Below are 16,851 nucleotides of genomic sequence, written 5' to 3'. Positions count from 1 at the left end.
CCTGTGTGTTTACTGAAATATATATATATATATATATATAATGGAATCTTGATAGGATTTGTAGACAAATATTTGATTGCCTTTCGAGGCAATTCAAATTCAAAATATGCAAAAATACAAGCAAACATAAACGAGATTCTGGACTCTTTTACAAAATAATAAGATTTCTCTAACAAAAGTGTATAGAATTTAATAGCAGTTACAATTAATATGCAGAGGCCGTAATTTTTTTTCAATATCTTATTCTTTATACAACACTAATGCTAACTTATAATATTTTAGTTTCATCAAAAAAAATAGATCTCTAAATGCTTTTAATAAACTTTGACATGACAATGTACTTTTATTGTGAAAAATGCTACTATGATAGAATATAGCCTTTTTGGTTTAAAATTTTTTGAGGTGTTGAAACAGCAAAAAAATAAAAAATAAATAAATATATATATATATATATAAATAATTTAAGCCTTGTGTGATTAAATTTTCAAAACAATTTGATTTTCCCGGTTTATATTTCCAGTAACTAAATAATATTTTATCGAAAGCCATGGGTAAACAAAGACCATAAAAACATCACATTAGAGGAGAATCCTTATTATTAATATTTAAAATTATAAATATCACGTTTAAAAAATTCACACCAACAAAGAAATTATGTGACATTTGATTATAATCTCTTTTTATTTTAGAAATTCGAAAATAAAAAAAATATGTAAAAGAAAAACACCTACGGCAACGAACAATATTTTTTTTACTTTTAAAATAGACACAGGAAACCTAATTCGCAACCGCGAGTGTAGGAGCGGCTTGAATCACGATTTTAGTAACAGTAAAATCAGAATTGGATAAAACTACGACAAATGTAAGGCTTTTTTTCGAATGATATATCGTCACTATAACGAAATACCACTTTTTTAGTAAAGCTATTTTCATGTATGTTGTGAATTCATAAAAGTCATTCATGACTGTTAGCAAAAATGGCGGTGAAAAAAAGCTTAGTTTTATGAAAACGAAAAGCGCTTGTTGTAGAATAGAAATTGCTGTTACGATGTATTGTCTGTACTCAGAAAAACTTAGTTGATTTCAATGATGTTTATTTCACCATATCAGTAATTTTTAAAATTATTTAATAATTTTTGCAAATTTAAGACATTTGTTCATTCTAAGGCTTAGATAATCCTTGAGATATATATAACGTTATTGTTTGTATAGAAGTGGTGAGTTTGTAATCGATGAATCTGATATTCTGTAATTAGTACCTAAAAGTAACGAGATCTTTAAATGAACGCATCATGAAGTAAATGAGATAAATTAGCATCAAATACTTTCCAAAATAAGAAGTTAATTAGAACAAAATAAGAATCATTTATCATTATTTATAATTTAAAATAAAACTTTGTTCGTGGTTTAAGACTCTCAAATTATGGAATCTTTTTTTTTTGGCGAAATTACTTAAAAAAAAAAAAAAAACACTTTTAAAAGGTATATAAAAATTACAGTTTTAATAGTTACTATCTTTATCGAAGAAATATTTCTCAAATCCTAATATCTATAAATTTTTCATAGAAATTAACAGAATGATTTTGAAAAAAAAAAAATTTAAATTTTATTTCAAAGCTTTAAATACGAATAAAATAACATAACAAATCTGGATCACGCTTTTTTTCCGCTTTAAAAATGAATGCCACGGCAAGCTGAACACATTGCTTAAGATTTAATAAGTGGCAGGTGTTCATTTTAAGTAGCCTGTGAATGCTTAAATTTTTTATAGTATTCAAAATCTTATTTGAACACTCGCGGTTTTAGGTGCGTCAGTTTTCAACACGAGTAGTAAAAAAAGAAATCTTGCAAAGGTGCATGGTATTTATTTATTTCGCACCAATTTCATGAAAATAAATGTATAAGGTAAAAAAGATAGTCATGCCTAAAATATCCGGAAAAATTCGCAATTGAAAGAATTCTACATGAAGAATCATTTCATTCTTAAGAATCATTTGAGCACAAATTTTTAGATCTAGCAATTTCAATATGTAGGGTAACCTTCTTCGATAAAAATGTTTGACTTTTCATTGGTTTGCACCACCTCTCTGCCCACGATTCGAAATTTAGTTTCGACTTTTAAAAAATATTTCCATTAGTAATATTGATAATAATAACAAAATTCAAGAATTCAAGCACAACTATACTGCGTTCTGAAATTATCTCATAACATTTAGAAAATCGTCTAGAGTGATGAAAATTTAACCAGAGATTAAACGATGTATCAAAGTAAGCGTGGTAAAATCTGAAGTCACATAAAAGTTGATCTCACAAAAAAGTTGATCAATAAACAGAAAACCAAATTTGAATTATTTTTTTTTTAATCCAGAAAAAATAAGCAAATAAGTTTTACCTTATTAACCCCAACGAAAATGGTCAAATCTCCAGTTTAAACCGAAGAAACAGGTAAAAAAATGAAACTCACCAGACCATTTGTTTCTTTATAATAAAAAAAATTCGCAATAGTAATATTCGTAATTCGTTCGTAATTGAAAACAAAAACATTATTATGAAATATCTTAGAACAACTTTTACAAAATTAACCTGATTGGTCGAAGAAAATTAATGCAATATTATTACGTTACTAATGAAATTAACATTAAAATAAAAGTTCCTACGCTATTGGTGAGATAAAATGACTATTTCTGAGCATGCGCAGCATCTCTAAGGAGCGGAAAATAAGGTTATAGTTACCGTTAACGTAACGTAACGCAAAAGCTCCCTATTAATTCGAAAAATGGTAAAATCTCATTCAATCTAAACAAAATAATAATAATAATGGAATATTTGCATATTAGTACAAGATTAAGGAAATTCAAAACCTTCTCTCTTTAATCAGTTTCATACTAGGTTTTACATTTAGCTTTCTGGTAAGTTTGTACATATAGTTTTATCTCATGTTATGTTGCGCAAAAAGAAAAAAAAAATAATAAAGGAGCAGATTTAGCTAAGGATTTATTTGTAACTCTGAATCAAAAGATCAGAATCTATCACAAGTTGAAGAAACTATTTTTTAATTATGATCTTTAAAAATATCATTTAGAAAACTAGCATTGGTAACTCTTTTTTCAGTTGTTCGAGAGACCTTTAGATATAAAGACTTTTTTTCTTCTTCTACAAACACAAAAATTCGGTACCTTTAATTTATAGATGCCTCATTATTTAAATCCTGACTTCATTTAAACAGGGTAAAAAAAGTTAGTTTTTTTAAAACTTTTATTTGCTTAGAATCAAATGTTTTTAGTTTAAACTGTTTTTTTTTCGTTTATTTAAAACAAAAAGTTCGATTAAAAATAACAATACGATTAAGAAGTATTTTAGTAAAATTAAATATCCAATTGTATTAAAAATACATATAAAAAGTGAGTACTTCCCTGCTTACCAGTTTACATGAAAACGTCAAACCTCAGCATTTTTTTATGTTATTATTTAGCTACAATTAAACTCAATTTTATTTGCATCTTTAAATTTTTCAACACAAAAACTTTTCGTTTTTTGATTATTGAATTAAATCAAACATAAATATTCAGTTAAAAATATTTAAAGTAATTAAACTTTTAAAATCGGAACATGAAATATTTTTGGAATGATGGAAAGGACTAAAAATTTCAAATGGTGAAAATACGTATACTATGAAACCAGTGTGAATTCACTAAATAATATATATTATATATATATATGCATCGGTGCCTAATTGTTTACTTTATTTTGCAGCAATAAACAATAATTTTAAAAAAAGCATGTTTATTTCTAATGATTCCACATGGAACAAATATTTCCAGAAACATACAAAAAATAAAATATAACACGAACAATATATTATCAAAAATAACCATGAACTGTTTTTCTAGAATATAGCAATTTTGCTTCTTGCAACATTTAAAAGTACCTTTCATTTATGTTTCAGAGATGACTGACATTTCTTTGAAATAACGTAGATGTACAAGTTAGATACAAACATTATGACCAAAAGTTACAAATTTTGACACATTAAACCATTAATATAAATTAATAATTATGTTACATTTCTGTGAACAAAAGTCTTTTTAAGAAGCGCATTAAAGCCTCTTTTTTCTGTATGGTTCATGTTCAGAGTTTTAATGTCTTATCATCATGAAATTAAATAAAGGAAAACTGAACGACAGCAGAGATTTTGCACCATATTTGACTTCAGGACAGCTGCATTAAAATAGATATCGTTTCGCAAAGTATGCATGTCCTAGAGTTTTATTATTAATATAAAAAAATGCTACCAAAAAGTAATTTAGAAATACAAAAAAGAAATGTATCTTAATTGAAATCGGGTATGCGTGATTCTCAGATTTTACTATTCTATTAATTTTTACAATTGATGAAATGGTTCGTGTAACTCGGATGGTATATTCCATATAAAAATGGCTGTTATTTTAGATAACTCAATTGAGATTAGCAAAATATGACATTTATACGACGTCCTATTTCAAATGTCTACAATTAGTTTATGTAAACATTGAAAACACTTTTTAATTCAAGCAGAATAAACATCAAGCTTTCCTATTTCAGATCTTTAAAAATCTTTTCTTTTAGAACCAATTAAAAATATTTCCCAAATTAATTAGAAAACAAAANCTTTTTTTTTTTTTTGAAATCCTAGGAGAATCCCTTTTTTTGAAATCCTAGGATCTTTTTACGCCGAAAAGTATTATTTGTACCCTTAAAAACAATATAGATTTAAAAATGTTTCATTTCCTACCTAAGTTATTAAGAAATTGAAGCTCCCGAAAAGCTTCGACGAAATTTTAAAGTCTTATAATATTGCAAACTTACATGAAATGTAAGAAGCTACAAAATATTATTAATTCCTAGAGTTCATTGAAGAATTTTTTTTGTATAAAAAAAAGAAAAATATTTATCTAAAAATTAAAAAAAAAAAGCTTTTTTTATTAAAAAAAAAAAGAAGAGTTCTGTGGCTTAAAAAGAAAAGTTTATAATTTTTTCTCAAATTTAAAAGCTTTTTTATAGCACTAGAAAAATTATAAAAACTACATTGCTTGAAAATCATGTTTACGAACTTTCTGTCTATGGGGCATATAATCATTTTTTGTAACTTTTGCAGACTTGGAACATTTTTTTACAGACTGGGAGAGACACACCGATTGCAGAGATCTGAAATCGGTGACGTAAGATCCGTTAAAAAATCTCATTGCAACAGAAAGAAAAAAACTTGTCCGCTAGTATTATACCCGGTCCCCAGTTAGTAACGTGTCCTTAAACTGCTAAAATAATCACATTTACCAAAAGAATGAATTTTAATAATTCAAATACAAAAAGTCATCAATATATTGCATGTTTAAAAAAAAAAACATTATGAAACATTATGAACAAAAAAAATGTATCCTTTTTCATACAAACTTTTTTTTCTTTCTTTTTTCCTTAAAAAAGATAAAATACTTTGTGGAAATTTAAAAATATTCAGAAATGAATAAGATACTTCAAAAATTATAATAATTTTTGCTTCATGCGAAGTTAAAAACCAATAAGTATTAAATATAGAATATTTTTTTTAATTAACAAATCACTATTTCAAAGTAACCGATTTTTTTTTTAAGATTAATATTTTGAGTTTACAATTTATTAATATTCAAGTTCTTTTAGATCTTATAAGTTTATGTTGCATGTTTATATGTTATTATCATTTACGAATCGACTTTTTTCTTTTCTCTAAAAATTATTCGTAAGTTTTCAATCTAACCAGGTTTTCTTTACGTTTAATATTAATCCAGATTGCATTTTACTTAAGAATCAACTTATTCTTATTTTTACATGTTTTTTTTTTCGGTGAGACTATGGTATTGTAATAAATAGAAATTTATTGTATTTTTTTTTCATCTTTAAAACTACTAAAAAAAAAAAAAAATACAATAAATTTCTATTTATTACATTATAAAATTCTACAATATATTCATTTAACTATATTTAATTACGAAGTATATAAAGTATTAAAAATTATTCTTAACCAACAAATAATAATTAATGAAAAATGTTATTCAAAAAATTATAAATTTTTACTAGCTCAATTTGTAAACTCGGATGAAAAGATTTTGATGAAAAATTTTGATGGTATAAATATAAAAGCTAATTATGCCTAATATAGCAGAATTTTTATGGTAGTTTTAAATAAATTAAGTACTTAAAATGAACATAAGTTATAATTGTCGAATTAACACTAAAGCAATAATTGTTCTTCAGAAAAAAAAATTAAATTAATAAAAAACGTTAACTTTAACATTGTAAAAAAATAGTTGCTCAAAATTGAACCAAAATTTGTCAAAATAGCTCCGAAAAAAGTAATGGTCGAATTTGAAAATGCCCTGCGTTCAAAATTGTAACAGTCTATTCTCTTTTTTGAGCAAAATGCATGTAGAGGGAGAAATCTGTGAGGGTGACACGTCATGACTTTCTAATTTTCAATTTCAATAGTACAAAAGATTGTAATTTGGAAAGTATGGTCCTTATAACTTAACCAGGAGATCGACAAAACTTTTAAGAGAATGGAATGTATATCATGATGTATAATTGAGGCGGCCACTATAAAAAGTTTCCTAACTCATCTTGGACTGTGTGGTTAGAGCATTATACTTACGATCCCGGAAAGTCGTGGTTTAAACCCTGTCGGCATTCAACGAACATCTTTCCCAAAAACTTCGCCCTCCATATGCTCAAAAACGAGTGTATCTTGGAGTAATTTTGAATACATGGAAGTTTTCAAATTCGCCTATAATTTGTTTCGGAGCTGTTCTATTACATTTTAACTCGATTTTGAAAAATCCTATTTGGCAGTGTAATTAAAATAGAATATATATTTCACGAAAACGTTCTTAGTTTTGATTAAAAATTTAACTCTTTAAAATAAAAAAGTAACATTAAGTTTATCAAATAAAATATTCAGAGGTGGAAACAATTTAGTTGCAGTTTTTAGTACCATCGAACAGTATTCAAAATGGCGGACCAAGTTGAAATTTAAGTAATGTTCTTAAAAAATTGGTCACATATAAAAAAGGTCTAAAAAATATGTTTTATATTTATTTTTTGTTGTGACTACAAATCTCCCTTTCCGGAACTACAGCCTGGAGCAGGCCAAGGCATTCCCCGTCAGCTTCAGCCATCGCTGTCTATCCAAGGCTACTGTTCTCCAATTCCTGACACCCAACATGCCAAGATATTTTTCTACGTTGCCCAGTCACCCGATGGTGGGGAGACCTTTTCTCCTGGTGCCAGAGGGTTTGCCAAAAGGCAGCTTCCTAGCAGAACTGGGGTCTTCTAATCTTTGCAAGACATTTAATACGATGTGCTTTAATAATATGGACGAAGTTGGGCGCTAAAATTGTTGAAGAGTTCACCGTTGTCAAGCCATATGTTATTTTCATTCACAGGGATATAAATTTTCCTTCAAAAATCAGCAGTTTATCCTCTGTTGCCTTAGGAATGGTTCAATACTCGCAGCCATAAAGGACAGGTGATCAGATTAGGGTTTTTTAAAAATTGTTCTTTGTTGCTCGTTTACGTAGTTTTGATGTCAGTATTTTTTTAGCCCCAAAAAACGTTTGTGTGCCATCACAATGTGGTTACCGATTTCTGCTCCTGTGTCATTTTCGTTAATTAATGTTTCAATGTATTCAAATTCTGTAACTCTATTAAACCTGTTATAATTTACGGCAAAAAATTTAAGTGTTGCCCCTTTTTTTCAGATATTCGTTTCTGTTTCATTGATTGTTAAGTTCATGTCCTTAACAGCTTTTTCATAAGCATTAAATGTTTCAATTACATTGTTTTGCTCTACCAACTGCAAATAGTTATGGCAAATGATCTTGCAAGCAGACCTATGCACTTTTCAGTTTTGTATTTTTACTAAATGTTTAGTAATTAGAACCATATCTTTGAAAACTAGAATTTCCGGTTAACTGTCGCCTTGCGTGTGGAAAAATTACCAAATGAATTGCTTGAATACCGTATATATATATATTTTATTACCGAAATGAGAGGGTTTTTTTTGTTTTTGTTTTTTGCCGCGTGCATAATATTTAAGCAATATTAATGTATAATAATTAATTAAAAATACTTGATTGCGCATACACATAAAAAATAATAATACATATAAGAAATTTATCGCCATGCTAGATATATTAGTTATTTTCCTATAATTACATGTTTTGTAATGATATTTACAAAATTTATTGCAACCAGTAAACTAATTTTAACACATTTTGTATTAAAATGTGAATGAGCTGGTGCTTTGAAAACAATAGCCATTTATCAAATACTAAAAGGTAAAAAAAATAAGAAAAAATCGTGATTCGATGCTTTCTGTAATGTATAATTTTTGAAGACTTTAAGAAGGAAAACCATCGTATTTCCTCAAGATTAACAAATCTTATCAGATAAAAAAAAAGGGAAAAAAATACAAAAAAATCTTTGATTCTATGAAAATACGGAAGGTTAGTTGCAGTCGAAATCAGAGAACGTTTTATATATACAACAAGCGAAAACAATAATAACAAAAAAATAACGAAATTTTATAGTTTAAAAATAAATAAATAAACAAATAACAGAATACATTTAACACAGTGTATTCTTCCAAGAAACACGTTCTGAAATTATTTTTCCAGCTGCAAAGATGAATAAACTTTGAAAACTTCTGACGAAAATAGAAAAATAACTTCAAAACGTTTACATTTCGAACAAAATTTTGTCATATGCATAATAACAATGTTTCAAGGATATTTTCACAAACAAAACATATATATATATATATATATAATTATATTAGGCTATAATATAATTTATTTAGGCTATTTAACAATATCTTCCTTATTTTACAAAATGGCCATTTGTATAAAATAATAGAAACAGAAAAAACTTTAAGCAAAAAACTTGAAAATTAAATTTTATCAAGGAATTCTTTAATTGAATAAATAACATTATTCTCAATTCCAAATAAAATTATTAAACAATTTTTTAAGGAGTTTAAAATGTTAATCAAAGAGAAACGCAACGTCCTAGCAAATTAGCTTAAATATAAGCCTCTGGAAGATTTAAACAGAATTGATTGTGATTTTTGAAGTTAGTCAAACAAATCAAATTATAACAGTTATCTAAGTGTAATAATAGAAAGATCAAAACAAGGAACTGTAAGCAAATTTAATGTATCATCAAGCGTATGATATTACGAATCAATTACATTTTATTGTTTACAAAATTGCACAAGACTGTTGTCTCATGCAGGGTTAAAAATTTTGATTTCGTTGAAGCGAAAGAAGTTTCAAGTCCGCAATACCGGTGACAAGTTAACCCACAGTTAACAGTAACCACGATAGGTCATAAGATGAGTCAATTTATTGGTTCGTAAACTTGAAAACTATGTTTAAATTAAAACACAATTTAATTCAAAGCTTCATTATATTTACAAGACATTTGCACGATATTACAGATCAACTTAAAGACATTATGGTTATGTTAACGTTGAGCTTATTTTTCAGAGACTGCAGAGCAATACTGTCAATGTTCTGGAGAAAAAGTTCGAAAGATAATTAATGATAGTTAAAACACTCTCAGAAAAATTGATTTAACATTAAGCAGATTGAAATAGCTTGAACCATAAAATCGTATGAACTATCTGTAACCTTAACGAAGTGTTAAAACTTAAACAGGCTTGCGTTCAAATTTAACCATATAATCGTGTAATTAAGTTTAAGATAGCTTGATTTGAGAGATTTTACAAAGTAATACAGTTTCTTCAAAATCTAACGTTATTTGAGCTTTACAGCATATAAGCGAATATCTCTTTACCAACCACAGTATCGCTAAAGTGTAGACAGTAAGGTTAGCGTTACGATTTATGTAAAACTAACGAGATGCAAATTGTCTATAATATGGTTCAACCTGACGATATGCTAAGAATACAGCGCATTTGGACGATATTGAGGTTCAACGCACTCCAAAAATTTCTGACATCAGAGTTAAGGAAATATTACTGCTTGTAAACTATTCAGCTGTTTTTAATACATAATTATCAAACGAGAAAAATATTTTACAGATGATTAAATAGTAGGCAGCAAGAAACAAATCCATTCTTAAATTAGATACTGCTTTCCAAAAATAATCATTAATTGGTTTGAAATCGCATAATTTACTCTAGCTATCATATACTTTAAATGAATTAGATACAGATTCCTAAAAATAGTCATTCATTAACACAAAATCGGATAATTTTACTGTCACTGACATTTTTTTTAAACGAAGTAGACACTGCTTTTCAACAATAATCATTCATTAACATAAAATCGGAAAATTTTACTCACACTGTAATATGTCTAAAATAAATTAGATACTGCTTTCCAAAAATAATCATTTATTAGTGAAAAATCCAAAAAAGAAAAAAAAATCATCCAATTCGATAAAATTATTCCATTTCAAGCTAATAATCATTCATTAGCTTAAAATTGGATAACTTTACTCTAACTGTTACATGCTTTAATAATGATTCATAATGATAATAATGATTCATTAGAACCCTCGTTTTAAATATAACCGTTTTAAAGTAAATTGATTTTGTTTTAAAAACTTATTGAAATAATCTTCTTTAGAAAGTATGTTACAAAACTAAAATTAATAAATATTTATAGAAGCTGTAATGTGACAAATTTCTAACACTATTTTATAGATTAGCGAAATTTAAAAGACTCTTAAACTTCCTAACGCCTCCAAAGCTGTACTAACACAGCATTTAAATTGAACAAAAAGAATTTTTAGTCTATTTTAAAGCATTAACAAAAGCATAATAACACGAACTCAAACAACGTTAACATGCATCTATTCATGAGTGAAGTGTATTTAAATATCGACAGATTATTTATATTTTAACAATTATCTATTATGTGTGATTAATTTGCACGGTAATGCACAGGCATAATAGTTGCTTTATTATTATGTGCATATTTATAAAAATAATCAATTCAGAAAAAAGTTTACGTTTTTATTGTTATTACGAACGAGAATCATCTATTCGTTAATATAAAACAAATATGGTTTAAAGTTTTAAAATCGAAAGTAAATCAATGCACAAAATATAAAACTTAAAGACTGACTGTGGTGTAATATCTCTCCAAATATGGTGTTGAGCAACCCAACAAAATTGTGTGAAGGAATATTTTATTTCGAATTAACACCAAATTGAGCTTTCATACCCAATTTAAAGAGTGTAATTTAAATCTATACTCTTAAAATAGGAAAAGCTTACGCGCATTCTCATCATACGTGTTTATTATTTTCGTTTTCGAAAACACTAATGTTGGCGCTCTTTTTATACTTTCAGAAATTGCTTGCAATCAACGTCTGTTGCACAAGTTGGAGTGAGTTTGTTATTGTCTTCTACACTGCTATGCATCTACAAATGTATGTATGTTTTAAGTAGTGTAATAAGGATAATCATTTTTTAATTTTTAAATCTCTGTGAACTGCATTACATGGTTTTGTATGTATATAATTTCTATCCGCTTTTGCTTTGTAAAGTATAGTTCCAATTCGTCTTAATATTCTCACCTATTATGTTAGATTTACAAACTAATTTAATTTTAAGAATTATTTAATGCGTGTATTTTCTAAACTAACTCTTCTTACTTCAAATTGTACTTTAAAAATAACTCTACTTGACTCTTATGTGTGTTATATTTTACTTTCATTATAAATTTTGGAGTTATTGAATTGAGTAAAAAAAATGGTGGTAGCTACTTTGAGACTAGGCTACTAAAAGAACATTCCTGGTGTTTCAATTAACCAGGTGTTATGAAGCACCAAGAGCTAAGATATATCTAAGCTGTATCACTACACCACTTAGGTGTTAACTAAATGCCACGATTTTTGGTGTTACGATATACAAAAAAATTTTATTGCGCATTTATAGAGGTAGATATATAATTTTTTTATGGTATACAAATGTATATCAGAGCGATTTTAATCATTATATAATTATAAATCAAATTCACTTTAAAGTAAAGACAAATTAGCTTTCAAATTATAATTTTATTAATCAAAACTTTTATGTTACTTCGTACAAATCCGAAATAATTTGAATTAAAACCTATAACCCGAAATATATAACTATTTAATTCAAATAAAAAACACTAAAAATAACCTTCAGTGAAAATAATCCTATCAAAAAAAACTAAAAATTACTCAAAGTTAAATATTATTTCAAAGTATTGCGAAAAATCAGTTTTAACAATGGTGAATGAAATGTTATTAAAATGATTTATTTTAAAGCAAAGTATATATGTTTCAAAATTCCAAGTAAACATCCTGTTCAAGCATATATGTTATTTTATTTTAAAATAAATTTAGCAGAACTCGAAGAGTTTTAAATTTGTAAGCTTTCGGAAAAATTTAAAAAAGAAAAGACTTTTAAATTCCTTATTTGAATTTGCATGCTTTTGAAAAGGCAAACAAAAATTTAAACAACGTTTCAGTTTCCATGCACTTTAAAAATCTTTATCGGATATTTAATAAACTTGAAGTGTTTTTAAACCGCTTACGTATTGGCCACACACGAATAACCCACAAACACCTTTTTCTAAAGGAACCAGAGTGTTCCAATTATAAAGTACCTTTAACTGTTTTACATATTTAAACCCAGTGCACCAAATTTAAAAATCAGAGACTACGTCATTTCGGTAGCTTCTATCCATCATTATTTTTATTAATTGTAGATAATCCTCACTGTAACATTTTCTCATACTTTAAGGGCATTGGCCTTCATACATCTATCCAGTTTTTAAATCAGAACAGAATTGTTAACCTAGTTGTATAATATCTAGTACCCAGTTGGAGGGGCGATAAAGTCAAAACCAGTACTTGCCAACTGGCACTCAAATTAGCAGCAGACATATAAACCGCAGAATGAACAATAAAAATACTTTTAGAGTTGTTCGAAACTTTAACTGACTATTTCAATGCTTGTTTCAATAATTTGTATTTAAAGTTTTCTTCGCTGATCTGTGATTTTGAATGTAAATTTTAATTATTAAAAAAGTTATAAAGGGCATTGAAGCAGATCTCTCAACCTCAGAAATTGAAAAAGTCAGAGATTCTTTGTGACCACAGTGTAATGTAATAAGCAAAACAACAATAAATATAAAAAAAATTAACATAAAAAATAAACGTAAAAAATACACACTTTCCTTAAAACATATTCACATAAGTACTTAGTGAAATCACCAGTATATGCTTTGTTAGAATGCATAACGTTATACTTTTTTTAGTTTGTCAGGTATTTCAATATATATATATACATATATATATAGTTAAGTTTGTAAAAATTCATTTAATTCAGTGCAAAAAAAAAAAAAATAGTTAGAGCACAATATCCTACTTTTCAAAATAGCAATAATAGACAAATTTTAGATATAAGTCAAAACTTGTTCTTTTTAAACATACATTTTGTATCGGACATTCCCGTCCGCTATATTTGCAGGAATAGGTTGTTTTATAAATCTCGAGTTTTTAATCAACATAAATTTAAACTTATTAATTACAATTTTCATCAAACTTGCAAAATTAATGTTTATCATTAAAATGTCGTATTTATTTTATTTTTCAATGTAACTCATATCCAAAAACCTATTCATATTTTGAAAAAGGAAAAATATAGGTTTTTAATGAAGTAAAGCATTCCCAGAACAGCCCGTTGTGGGTCAGGGGGTCATGGAGGTTGAGCTCTACAATTTCGTGACCAACGGTATGATTATGGCAAAGTGTCAGTACTGCGCACAGTCCGCTTTTACTTCGCAGAACAAGCTAGTGTTCATCGACCTGAAGCTGAGTGGACTTCAAGCCGTCACTGGGGATCGAACCCAAGTTGATCAAGTTGTTGACAGTTGAGCATCTTAACCATTGAGCCATTGCGGGTCTAGTTGTTAAATAGTTACTGTTAAATTACTCAAAATTTAGATTTTTAAAAATAAAGCCAAATAAGGCAACAAAAAAATCTATAAGTATGATAATGACGTATGTCGAAAGAAATAGTTATAGTCAGTAAATATTTTAAGCTAGTTAAGATTTTTTAAAAAAATTTTGAAGCTAAATAAGATTAAGAAACTATAAGTTTAATAATGACGTACGTTGAAAGAAACAGTCAGAAATTTTCTTAAACTCGTTAAGATCGAAAAATTCCTTCTCCTGTTTTAATTTCAACAGGAAATCTACACTAATTACAAAAAGTGTAGATGAATGTAGAGTAAAGACTCTGGATATGTATTCTGGTTTGTTTATCATCACTTATACTTTTAAATATACAATTTGAGTTCACTGTGTTGCGTAGATATGATTAATCATTTACAAGCATAAGAGGTTTCAACTGAAATTGCTGCACATAACTTAACAGGAGAATTATCAAAATAAATATTAAAAAAAACTTTTGTTACGCAATCCATTTTAATTACAAGTAATTCTAATTTTTTTTTACGAAAATTGTTCTCGATGTCATTAGAAGGAAATTAGTAATTAGTAAAGCTATCAAATAAAAATTGAATGATGTTAACAAAATGTTACTTTTTCAGATTTGCACGGATAATTAATGCATTTACACAATTTTCAAAATTTAATAATTAATTAAAAATGCAGTTTCAATAAAGATTTGAATTGATTTAAGTAATATTATTATAAAAAAAGAGAGATAAAAAAGGGCACTTAATTTAATATTTTTTTTTTAAATTACATAAATATATATTTTTTTATATTATTCACTAGCATGAACCGTGATAGATATATCCTTCCTTAAGATCAAATTTATGTTTTTAAAATAGTAAAATCAAAGTACTACTAAATAATCCACCTCTGCGAGTCGCAGTTCAGGAAAAACAACAAAACCATGCTACAAAATTAATGACAATAGAGTCATATGCCATTTAAACTTGAATATTAAACACCTTAAATATCAAACCATATTTATTTTAAATTCAAAAAAAAAATTTGAAAATTGAAAAAAAAACAGCACAAATAAATGTATATATGTATATATATATATATATATATAGTAAATTGTTAGTTTGTGTTTAAATTTATGATGATGAATAACGTAAAATCAAACAACAACTTTGCATTTCTGTGAGTAAAGCAGGGAAACCAACATTTCCCTATACGAAAACAATGTTTATCAGCGTAATACGTCATTTAAATTGTTTTGCGTCCTTAATCAGAACTTCTTTTCAAAAATTCAAAATAACTTCTTAAATAACATATAAATAACGCACTAAAAAAATAGTAATAAATATTATGTTATCACTATCTACATTATTATTAAATTATTAATTTGATAAAAAGATTTATTTTAGATGCAAAAAATATGCTCAAAATTTCAATTAAATTACTTTGAGATAAGGGATTTGATTTATTTTTATAATTGTTTGGCAAATGCCTCACTAATGGTAAAACATATATGATTTGTTTACGATGATCGAATGTAAATTTCTTTGGGGACGAGCCAAAAAACATAAGACGTTTGCACAGTTGCATCTTTTTCAAATAAATACTAAACAGAACTAAAATAATGATTTAAATACTTATTAAAATTAAAAATTTTGAAAAAACAAAAACTCTAAACATTGAAGTATTAAAATTATTTTATTTTAACTTCTTAAAAATTTTATTTTTGATTTTAAGGAAAAATTAAAAATAAGATTCTTCTATTGTTTAAATACAATTGTTGTTGTAAAAAAAATTAAATGAACTTCTTTTGGATATTTATTATAGTGAGATATATGATGAAATAAGTTTTCCCCAAATCTAACGTATGTATATTAAAATAGAAATGCGAAAACGTAGCTGCTACTCGTACATTTTACAAATATGACAGAAATTACCTCTGATTTCAGTTATATGGATGCAAATCTCGCCAGACAAAGTACAATTACAATCATGCATTTCTGTAAGTGGTGCAGTAAAAACAACATGCAGGGTATAAAATTAAAAGCGAGTCATTTAAATAGTAATACTTCTAAAACCGTATTTTATCTTTAAAAGTTAAAAATTGTTTTAAAATTAATAAAATATTAGTAAGTTTTAAGTTTAAGGTAATAATAAAATAATATAATGGTAATTTTAAAATCGGAAAACATTTAACAAAAGATTTATAAATATTTAGAATGAAATACAAAATATTATTTACTGTACTTAATTCATATATTTTACTCATAAATTATTTCGGTAGTAATTTCAAACTTTATAAAATTTATATTTGGAAGCAAACATATTTTGTAATTTAATTATTTTTAACAAAACTATTGTTTATAAAAAAGTATTTTGCATCGTTAATTTTAAAAAATTAACTCTTTCAAAACTAACAAATGTCCTCTTTAATTCACCAAATTCAACATTTTTTAAAGAGTATGAAAGTAGAATTAAAATAATAAAAAAATTATGCATCCATTTCATGTAATAAAAAAGATTCTAAAATTGTAAATTAAATTGTTATTACTTTTCCCAAAACGTAATTCAGGAAAATAAATAAAGTAATTATCGTTTTCAAAGTTCTTAATATTATTTTTAAAGACACATTAAATTAAAAATAAGAACATAAAGTTTTTATAATCCTCAAACGAGAAGTGAATTTATGTAATACAACTATATTTTTTAACGTAAACATTTTTCAAGGTAATTTAAATAATGGAAAATAAATTTAAATTCAAAGCGTCATTGAAATTAAATATAATTAAAATGTCAAAACAACTACTAAAATTAAAAAGAAAAATTTTAGTATCGTAATTAAATGAATTTAATTTAATT

At 26.2% G+C, this 16,851-nt stretch overlaps 1 protein-coding gene across 3 annotated transcripts in view; it reads right to left on the bottom strand.

The window, feature by feature from the left end:
- LOC107451638 (uncharacterized) overlaps positions 1 to 16,851 on the bottom strand; it is a 152,322-nt gene that overhangs the window by 11,683 nt on the left and 123,788 nt on the right. The gene's annotated exons all lie outside the window — the stretch shown is intronic.

The sequence above is a fragment of the Parasteatoda tepidariorum genome, chromosome 7, assembly GCF_043381705.1.
Source record: "Parasteatoda tepidariorum isolate YZ-2023 chromosome 7, CAS_Ptep_4.0, whole genome shotgun sequence".
NCBI lineage: Eukaryota > Metazoa > Arthropoda > Arachnida > Araneae > Theridiidae > Parasteatoda > Parasteatoda tepidariorum.
Note: the sequence above shows the minus strand (reverse complement) of the source record. Positions and strands in the feature narration are given on the sequence as shown.